Genomic DNA, 11,025 nt, shown 5'->3' with positions numbered 1-11,025 from the left:
AGACGGGGTATATATTCTCCGTGGGAATATTATGTAGCTGCAAAGAAGGATAAAGTCATTCAATTTGCTGCAACCTGTTTGTAATTCAAAGAAATCATATTGTGTGAAGAAAGCCAGAAGAATAAAGACAAGCACAGGATGAATTCACTTATCTGTGGTATATATAACAACTGGATGTGGAATGTAATAAGGTAAAGGGAGGACAAACAGATCACAGTTGACCACAGAGCTTAGGGAGGAGAAGGATAGAGAAAGAAAGAATCTAAGCAGAGAAGGAAGAAGATGAGAATGCAAATAATGTGGGAAACAGGGGCAAGGACTCCAATTATACTGCTGGCATGGGAGAGTGGAATAGCTATGTATCCAATGCATAGACTCAACAATAATGAAAACATGAGCAATAAGCTGCAATCACTAAACTTTGTGATCTGTCAAGGTCGCAGGGGTGGGGTAGGGTGGTGGTGGGATGGAGGTGGGAAATGGAGTATAGGAACACCGCTGAAGGAAAGTGGACACTGGTAGTGGGATTGGCATTGAGATATTATATGCCTAAATTTCCGTTATCAATAACTTTTTAAATCGCTATTCTTTAGGGGGCTGGAGCAATAGCACAGCGGGTAGGGCATTTGCCTTGCATGCAGTTGACCCAGATCTGATTCCCAGCATCCCATATGGTCCACCGAGCACAGCCATGAGAATTCCTGAAGGCAGAGTCAGGAGTGACCCCTGAGCATCGCCAGGTATGACCTAAAATGCCAAAAAAATCACTATTCTCTAAATTTTTATTTTAAAATGGGGATCATAAACGTATTCTACTTGTAGGTAAAAGTTCCTCTGACTAAGCAAGTTAATATGTGCAAGGGACTTAGAATAGTTTCAGAATCATAATAAGAATTTGATAATTGTCAGCTATTCTTAAAATAGTTTGCATTGAATGATGATAAACATTTGAACTTAAATTGCAAAATTCAAATCACCAGGCAGTAGGCGAGAGAAAGTAGAGGATGAAGTAGTAGGCTGCTTAAATAGGGGAAGTTGTGGAAGGTCTCGAATTCTTTGGTGGTGGTGGAGTACAGAAAATTTTAACACTGATAATAGAAAATTTAACACTACTGTAACCATGTTGCCTAAATTACGATATTAATTATAGAAAAGAATCATTATATTTAGCTTTTTCAAATAGCAGTTTTAACCTTTGGGAACAATCCTCAGTAAGTTACTCTAGAAAAAAAAATAATACATTATATAACAAGAAACTCCCACCTATAGCTTACATGGAGAACTGCAGAGAAAATTCCTAGGAAATAGTATATATGTGTATATATATCATCATTATCATCATCGTCATCCTGTGATCGTCAATATTCTCAAGCCATCTCAGTAATGTCTCCATTCGTCCAAGCCCTGAGATTTTGGAAGCTTCTCTTTACTCATCCTTCCCAATGGTGCCGCATTGGAGTCTCTTTCAGGGTCGGGGAATGAGTCCCTTCATTGTTACTGGTTTTGGCATATGAATACGCCACGGGGAGCTTGCCAGGCTCTCCCATGCAGGCAGGAAACTCTCAGTAGCTTGCCAGGTTCTCTGAGAGGGAGAACTAGGCTATAAGATGTCTAGGCTTCCGGGAGCTTGGTTTTATAGTCTCTGGATGTTGGCCTCTGATGAGATTACACGGCACCGGGGGCAGTTTCTGGGTGTTTATATATGTATATATATATACATATATATATAATTTTACTTACATGGTGGATGGATATGTGCACCGGTGAATGAAAAGGTGTTGGAACACTGTATGACTGAAACTTGATCATGAATAACTTTGAAACTGTGTATCTCACAGCAGTTCGGTTAAAAAATATTAAATTGCAGTTTTTTAATGTTTCATACTTTTCCTAGGACAGTTGCTATAAGAATAAATTAAAAATGAGAAAATGAAATAAGTTGAAACTCTGCTCTATCTCTGCTTGATACTGTGACTGTGCTCTGAATACTTACAAATTTGACAGATACTCTGCTGCAGGTATAATATCTCTTTTGCACTAACAATGCTAAGTTTCCAAGTCAGAGAATCTGGCTACATTTTCAGGTCTAGCTGAGAAGAATTTCTACTACTCTTATTGGTTGCTATCCAAGCCGGGAAAGAACCTAGAAAATAGGGACAGACATATTTCTGGGGCATTTGCAGACTTCTTCACAGAAGAGAAAATTATCCGCACTGAGAGCTAAGGTAGGGAATCATGGCTAGACAAGACTTAGGGAATTTATTAGACATAGCTGAGAAAGAATAACCTTATTCTCTTATATCATCATTGATAATCATCTATATCCATCAGAAACACTGTCTTGAAAAAAGCCTCACAGTAGCTCAGGTCCTGCAAAAGGAGACCCAAGTAAGCTTGGAAGGCTGAAACCTTTCTCCCCACTTTAAAGGAAATCCCTTATAGAAAATCCAGATTAGTTTATCATCATAGTAAACAATCAATGGAGCAGACACCTTTAGCTGGGACTTTAGGAAAGGTCTATTGAATTCTGAAAGATTCTGGTCACTTGAGGTGACATACCTTGACAGCAAGGTATTTCATAGACAAGGTGGTCCTCTTCACCCAGGAAAGCAACCAAAAGATAGTACCAACAGATATGATCAAATCACCACTTTCCAATCTTTCCAATAACATCATTGACTCTGTAAAATAAACCTTAAGACCAAGAGGCACAACACCTCTTAATTGAAAAACAAAGCAAATGCCAAAAAAAAAAATAAGTCACAAAAATGAATGAGAAAAATATTTTCAAAACTCAGCCTAAATGTCACAGAAATGGGAATTTTAACAGATAACCAATATAAAATAACTATAATGAAGAAAATCAAAGACATACATCAAGTGTGCACAAATACAATTGAAACATGATTGAAATAGGAAAGAAAATGCAAGAACAGAAGGAGGTCTTTATCAAAAAGAATGAAGCTATAAATTAACTCCAAACAAATGCAGTATATGAAAAATGCAACTAATGAAATGAAAATCTCAATGGAAAGCACAATAAATAGTCTCAATCTTTCAGAAGAAAAAATGTGTAAAATTAAAATAAAATTCCAATCGTGACTCAAATGGAAGATGATAGAGAAGTAAGTTTTAGAGAAAACTAAGACAGCTTTTAAGAAATAATACAGGATAGTGTAAGAAATAGCAGAAGGGAACAGAGTTAATAGATATAATAACTGATAACTTTCCAGCTTGCTCTTCAAGCCCATATTCTCACTTGAACACATAACTTGCTTGCTTGTCTCTATGTCTCTATGTTTCTTCAACTCTGGGGAAAACTATGTTCTCTTTTGGACATTTATCTTTATCTTCCTCTTTTTTCTTTTCCCACACATCTTTCTAAGTAAATTTCAATAAAAACTGTGCTGCTTCACCAAAAAAATAAACCCTAATAACTTCCCAAACTGAATGAACTAATCAAAGAAGTCAAGTCGGAACCACAAAAGGATTCAGTGAAGTGCCATGCAAAGAATGAACAGTAATCTGTTGAATGTCACCTGAGAATTTCTATGTGTTAAGAGCTGAGTTACCACAATACAAGGGTGCAGGGATAGAGGAGGCGCAAAGAGGCTGAAAGTACTGCTGCCTTACCAGAGACAGAAGCCGACTATATGAGGCAAAGTGAGTGCTGTGAACTTTGTCAGCTTAAGTCATATCCGCAAGCTCACGGCCGTTCAGATCTCCACCCAATCAAAGCCTACGCAGAAGATGGTTCAATACCCAATAGAATCTCAGGGAACTAGAGGAATGAACATAGAAGTCTATACCATGTTCTGCTGCCATAGGCATGGAAGCCTATATGTCCCAGGACCTCAGGCAGAGGCTTCTGGTACTCTTGGTCATGGTCAATGAAAAAAATACAGCACCTCAAGCAAAGTCCCAGCTCAGAGCAGGGCTCTATCTAGTTACAGAACAAGCCAAGGCAAAGAACTATAGATTCTAGAGTGCCAGCACTCCAAGCTCAAAGGTCAGATTAAATCACTGGAAACTACCAAATTAGCCCTCACTTATAGCCTTGAAAGCACAGTGGAAATAATACAGTACAGAAGTCAAAAACAGAAAACAAACTCTTGTAGATAATAAGGAAGCATAACAGAAAAAAAAACAGCTTGAAAACCTCTCAGATAAGGTCTTCAAAGTCACATTCGTGAGGATCGTAAGTATTTATGTAAGGAATGAGAAATTTTGAGAGAAAATAAAAAAATAGCAATCAGAAGTGACAGAACTGAAGCACATGATAGGTAAAATAAACTAGCTGGAATGTTTCATTATTTGGTGACAGTAGCTGAGGAAAACATCAGTGAGCTCAAAAAAGATGCAGGAAACCATTAATAAATAAAAGATATGGGGAAAAGTCTTAAATGAACAGCATACCAGAGAACTATTAGATGAGTTCAAGAGTAACAATAATAGTACCCAGGGAACAGGAAGGAGAGACTGAAGAAGAATAATTGGTCAAAGAAATTAAATCTAAGTATTTCCAAGATTGAGGACTGCATGAATCGAGATTCAAGAAGTTCAAAGATTTCTAGCTAAAGTTAACCCAAATTGAAAAAAATCAAGATGCATTGTTAACAAAATGACAAGTCAAAGTCAAAGACAGAATCTTAAAAGCATCAATATCAAAGAAGTAATTTATGTACAAAGGATATCTCATACAATTTGTAACATATTTATCAAATGTAAGCTTACAGATCAAAAGAGAATGGTAAGACACAATAAAAAAGTCAAATGAAATAAAGATCCAAAAAATAATACTCTAGCCAGATACATCGTAATTAAGATTTGGAGGAATTACACAAAGTTTCATAGACAAGCAGTCGTTTAAAAAGTTCACAGCCATGAGGTCAGCTTGCAGGAATCATTAAATGATGTGCTTTAATAAAACAAGCTTCATAAACATTTTTAATCTCTACAGATAATGTAACTTAATTCCTTCATCTCATTAATAACACAGATAATATCCAACACCCAAAGTAACCAATCAATAGGCACGGAGTAGCAGAATGGATCAGAAAACTAAACTTTCTATTGTCTACAAGATAGACATCTTCACAGTCATGGAAAACACAGGTTCAGAGAGAAAATTTCATAGCAATGCAATAAAAAATAGCCCAAATAATATGTATCAGGAAAAATGCCCCAATAAGCCTACTGCACACATAAAATTACTAGAAAAGGGCCAACATAAAGAATCCAAAGTAAGAAAGAGTGAAATAATAAACCTTAGAGGGGAAATCAATGAAATAGAAAACTAAAAAAACACAAAAAGTCAACAAAATCAAAAAGTGAGAATTTTAAATAAGATAAATAACTATAATCATGAGAGGGAAGAAAACTAAAGAATATAAACGAAAGGGTTATATTATAAGAGATAGCACACAAATGCAAAGGATCATTAGAGATTATAAAAAAAATCTTTATGCCACACAACTGTAGAACCTAGAAGAAATTGATAAACTCTTGGAATCCTATAACTTTCTAAAAATGAATTAAGAGGCAACAGAGCACCTGAACCTAACAATTACTAACAAGAAAAACAAAAGTGTAATAATAAAATCTTTCATAAAACAAAAGGCTGGGTCAAGATGGGTTTATTTATCAGTTCTTCCAAAAGAACTGATAAATTAGTTCTTCCAAAACTTCAAAAGTTTACTCACAGTCCTTCACAGGCTTTTCCAGAAAGTCAGAGACATAGGAATCCTAAGTTCTGTGCTGTTTATAAGCCGCGACTAGCATTGCTCAGCGGTTACTCTTGGCTCTGAGCTCAGGAATCACTCACAGTGGTTCTCAGAGGACCTTATGAGATGCAGGGGATCAAATCTCAGTTGGTCATATGCAAGACAAATGTGCTACTCTGTAATATCGCTCAAGCCTCAAGAATCTGCCAATTTCTAGGTGGCAAATGTTACTTGATATTAAATCAGACAGAGACTTTACAGAAAAAAGAAAATTTAGATCAGTATCCCTGATGAACATAGATACAAACATCTTCAACAAAATATTATCAAATAAAACTCAACAATACATTTAAAGGAGTATACTTCAAGTTCCAGTAGGATTTATGACAGAAATGCAATGATGTTTTAATATACATATGCCAATCAACATAATACACCATATCAATGCAAAGAATATCATATTATATTGTCAATAGATGCAAAGAAAGCATGTGATAAGATCTAACATTTATGATTTTAAAAAATAAAATGGAGATAGAAGAAATGCTTCTCAATAAAATGAAAGTCATTTACCACAAATCCACACCTAATATATACTCAGTGGTATAAAACATAAAGCCTTTCTTCAAAAGCAAAAGAAAAGATTTCCCACTCACAGTATTATTATTTGATAGAGTAATGAAAGCCCTTAGCACAGAAGTTCAACAACAGATAGATAGATAGATAGATAGATAGATAGATAGATAGATAGATATGGTATTCATATTGAAAAGAATAAGTCAAATCATCACTATTTACATATGCCATGATACTATACTTAGAAAACCCTAAAACTACCAAAAGCTTTCCTATAAATAATAAACTTGTACAGTAAAAAGTGGCAGGCTAAAAATCAACACACAGGTATCAATGGCATTTCTATTCGCAAAAATGAAATAGAAGAGAGGAATAAAAATTTCCTTTCACAGTTGTGCCTCAAATTTTTTTTAAAAAGGTAGCATAAGGTTACAACCACCTTAACAATGGAGGTGACTTATATAAACTCTAAGTCTTTACCATAAGAAAAAATACAAAATAAATTGAAACATAAAGATTGGAAGGACAAACATTGTTAAAATGATAATTCTACCCAATCACTATACAGATTTGTTGTTTTCCCTATTAAAATAACCATGAAATTATTAAGAGACATGGATAAAATGCCATTAAATTTATAAGGTAAAAAATTTATCTGTGGAATAGCAAAAGCAATATCAGAAAAAAGGATGGGGGTCTTTACTTTCCTCCAGTTTAAATTATACAATGAAGGTATAGTGGCAAAGGCTGCATCATACTGTCTAAAAGGCAGAAACTCAGACCAGTGGAAAAGAACTGAGTGTCCAGAAATAGACTCTCAGGTACATAGACAGTCTTTGACGAAGGATCTACATGTATGAAGTGGAGCAAGGAAAGACTTTTCAAGAAATGAGAGAAACTGATTAGCCACATACCAAAATTATGAATTTAGACCCCTACCTCACATCATACACAAAAGTATTAAAAATGAATAACTTTATATTATCCATGAATCCATAGATTATATTAAACACAATGCAGGCAAAAATCCTCACACCATTGACTCTAGAAGCATTTCCTACAACTCAGTGCCAATTAGTTAAGGGGAAATAAATAAAAATTAACAGATGGAATTACAATAAAGTAATAAGCTTCTCTACTACAAAATAAGTTACTGAAATAAAAAAGATACCTCACCAAGTGGGAGAAAATACTTCCTCATCACATTTCTGACAAATGATTAATATATCTGATATATAAAACACTTTCAAAACTTAACAAAAACATGAACAAATATTATCCCATTAAAATAAGGGGGAGAAGAGATAAACAAAAACTACCTCTGAAAAGACATATAGATCGCCAATAGCTATATGAAACAGTATTCCAATAACCTATCTTTAGCAAAATTCAAACAATAATGAGATAGTACCGTACACCAGTGAGATTGATACACATTAAAAAACAACCAATACTGTTGCAGATGTTGGGAAAAACAAACACTCATCAAATTGTTAAACTATTGACTATGGAAAATGGTACATAGACTTTGCAAAAAAAGAAAAATTGAGTTTCTCTATGACCCACAATCCACTTATTGGCATTAATCCTAAAGGCCCCAAAACACTATTTTAAAAAGACAAATGAATTTCAATTTTAATTGCAGATTAAATTCAGATTTAATTCACAATAGGTAAGATATGAAAACAACACAAGAACCTCAAAACAGATGATTGGATAGAGAAAGGTTGTATAAATAAAATAAAATACTACTCTGCTTAAGAAAAGAAAAGATGAAAAATCTACTTGCAACTACATGGATGGAACTAGAAGGTATCATATGGAGGGAACTAAATCAGAGGGACAGGCACATAGGCAGAAGAGACAGTATAGGAGATAAGGTGATTTCTTTGTATGTGACCACTCTCAGTTGAATCCCTGGCATTATTATGGTTCCTTGGGCTCTGCCAGGGGTCACTTTTTAACACAGAGCCAGAAGTATCTCTTGATCACTGTTGGATGTGGCCCAGATACAACATTCAAAAACAATAAAGATAAAAATACAGACATTCCCTTTCTTATGTGGAATATAAAGAGTATAGTAAGGGAAAAAACAAATAGTCTCAGTAACCTGAGAGTCAGCTTACAAATCTGCTTAAGGGTAAGGTGGAGATAGAGTTATCGAGGTAGAGTTGAGATTTGGACATTGGTAGAGAGATGCTGATACTCTACTCTAGCGGTGGATCTGATGCTAGAATATTGTATGTGTGAATCTCTTTTAACAGTATTAAAAATCACAATAACAACATAAAAATTCAAAAAAGAAGAGAGACAGAAAATAGCATTAAAAGTTGAAAACAGGGGCTGGAGCCATAGCACAGTGGGTAGGGTATTTGCCTTGCATGCGGCGACCCGGATTTGATTTCCAGCATCCCACATGGTCCTCAGAGCACAGCTAGGAGTAATTCCTGAGTGCAGTGCCAGACGTAATCCCTGAACATTGCTGGGTATGACGCAGAAAGCAAAAAAAAAAAAATAGTTGAAAACAGTGATAAATATTATTGCAGATTCAGAAACGAGCCAACAATGAAAATAAAAGAGGAACAAAAGGACAGAAAGTATTTAGTCAAAAGATGACAAACCAATACCAGCACAGAAAACATAATGTTAGTTACAGTGTTATTGTTAATGGTGCTCATGATAACCATGAAACAAATATCTCCAACAGAGGCCTTTAGAAGAAAAAATTGTATAGTTGGGAGAATCCAAGGGAAAAAAACTTTCATGTATAGAGAGAGAAATAAAAAAATGAAGCAACATATATGTAAAATCAGCAGGTAAAAAGGGTAGTAAGAGATTAAGAATTCTCCATATGATGATACAGAGAAGATTAGCATGGCCCCTGCGCAAGGATGACACGCAAATTCGTGAAGCGTTCCATATTTTTACTTAAAACTGCTCTAAACGCAAAATAAATAAAAAGAAAATATTTATAGGAAAAAAAGAATTCTCCATATGTAAAATTTCACCCTAAATATGAGTGGTCTGGACTTTCAAATTAACCTAAAAAATTTGGCTAGATATAAAAATTCAGAATACATAAATATACTGCAGCAGGCATCTCACATTAGATATAAAGAAAAACATGGCTTTAGAGTGAATGGTCAGAATAAGGTATTGGAAACCAATACTGCAGATAAAATGGCAATGACTGCTATTGTCATATAATAAACACTTTCAGCTAGAAAAGGTAATGAGACACAAAGATAAAGATCACATAACATTCAAGAATTCAATACAGTGGAATTCAAGTATACAAAAAATTAACAGTCCTCAAGTGATACATTGACAATGAAGCAATCACTCTAAACATATCACTTACAAAAATATACATATCATCCAAAGAATTAACAAGGCAATAAAAGCAATAAATGATGTAAATGAATTGAATAGGAGACACTAGATACCTGAAGAAATTTCAATTCCCAAAGAAATACTCAATAAATACTCAATAATTACCTATTTTATTGAGGTATATTCAATAAATACCAATAAATACTAATAAATACCTGCACATAATTATTCTGTAGGATAGAATACATGTTGCTTTTAGAAGTCTCAATATATAAATGTTGAAATAATATTAATTATCTTTTATGATTATAATGATATGCAACTAGAAATCAAAAACAAAAAGGTAGATGATAAATATGAAAAGATACAAATATGTTTTCAAATGCCTTTTTCATTAACAAAAAAAATCAAAGAATAAATTAACAATTACACGGAGAACAACACAAATAGATGAAATATCAGATCATATGGGATGCAGATTACACAGTATTAATAGGGAAGTTATTCTTAATAAAGTCTCATGTTAATAAGAAAAATAGTAATGAAACTATCTTATATTATGGCTGAAAGAACAAGAAAATGCAGAACAGGTAAAATTTAGACATTATAAAAAATAAAATCTAGATATAAAATAAATGAAACAGCAACAAAAAGCAGATTTAAAAGATCAATTAAAGCAAGAGCTAGTTCTTAGAAAGTATCATTAAACTCACCAAGAAAAAAATTAGAGAAAATTCTGGTAAAAAGTATCAGAAATGGAGGCCAGGATATAGTACAGCAGTTAAGATACCTATATGAAATGCAACCAAGCCAGTTCAACTTCTATCATCACATAATCCTCCAACTATCACTAGGTACAATCTTAGAGAACACCAAGTTTTGTTGGTGGTGGTAGTGGAGAAGCCCAGAACTATTGGGGTGACCTGGGTGTCCACCCATAACACTTCAGCGACTAAGCAGCAATACATGAAGGGGCCCCAGTACTGAACCAACAAATGGCCCATTTATCTGAGAATCTTCAATGATCTCCTGAAAACACTTGAGAGCAAACCAGCCCCCTCACCCTGCCAGGCCTCTGGAGAGTTAGAAATGGAAGAGGCGATTTATTAGTGAAACTGCATAAATTAAAAGAGTCATAAGACTTGTTTGCTGTTTCTCTATACCACAGATAATTGAGAAAACAAGGGAAAAGGCAGTATTGAATGATGACAAACACTTGGCCTTGGATTACAAAATTTAGATAACCAAGCAATTGGGGCAAAAACTAAAAGTGACATAGGGTTAGCCATAGGGTTCTTTGGATGCTTTGGTAATGATGGGGGGGCGGGTTGCAGTACTACTATCACCATATTACCTAAGACACAGTAAAATAAGTTATATATATATACATATA

The 11,025-nt window shown here is 34.5% G+C and overlaps 1 pseudogene; it reads left to right on the top strand.

The window, feature by feature from the left end:
• Positions 1–9,124: 9,124 nt before the first annotated feature.
• Positions 9,125–9,225, top strand: LOC129400474 (U6 spliceosomal RNA; annotated as a pseudogene).
• The last annotated feature ends 1,800 nt before the right edge of the window (positions 9,226–11,025 follow it).

This window comes from Sorex araneus, chromosome X (assembly GCF_027595985.1).
Source record: "Sorex araneus isolate mSorAra2 chromosome X, mSorAra2.pri, whole genome shotgun sequence".
In the NCBI taxonomy this organism is placed as follows: Eukaryota; Metazoa; Chordata; class Mammalia; order Eulipotyphla; family Soricidae; genus Sorex; species Sorex araneus.
This window is presented reverse-complemented; position numbering and strand designations above follow the sequence as displayed.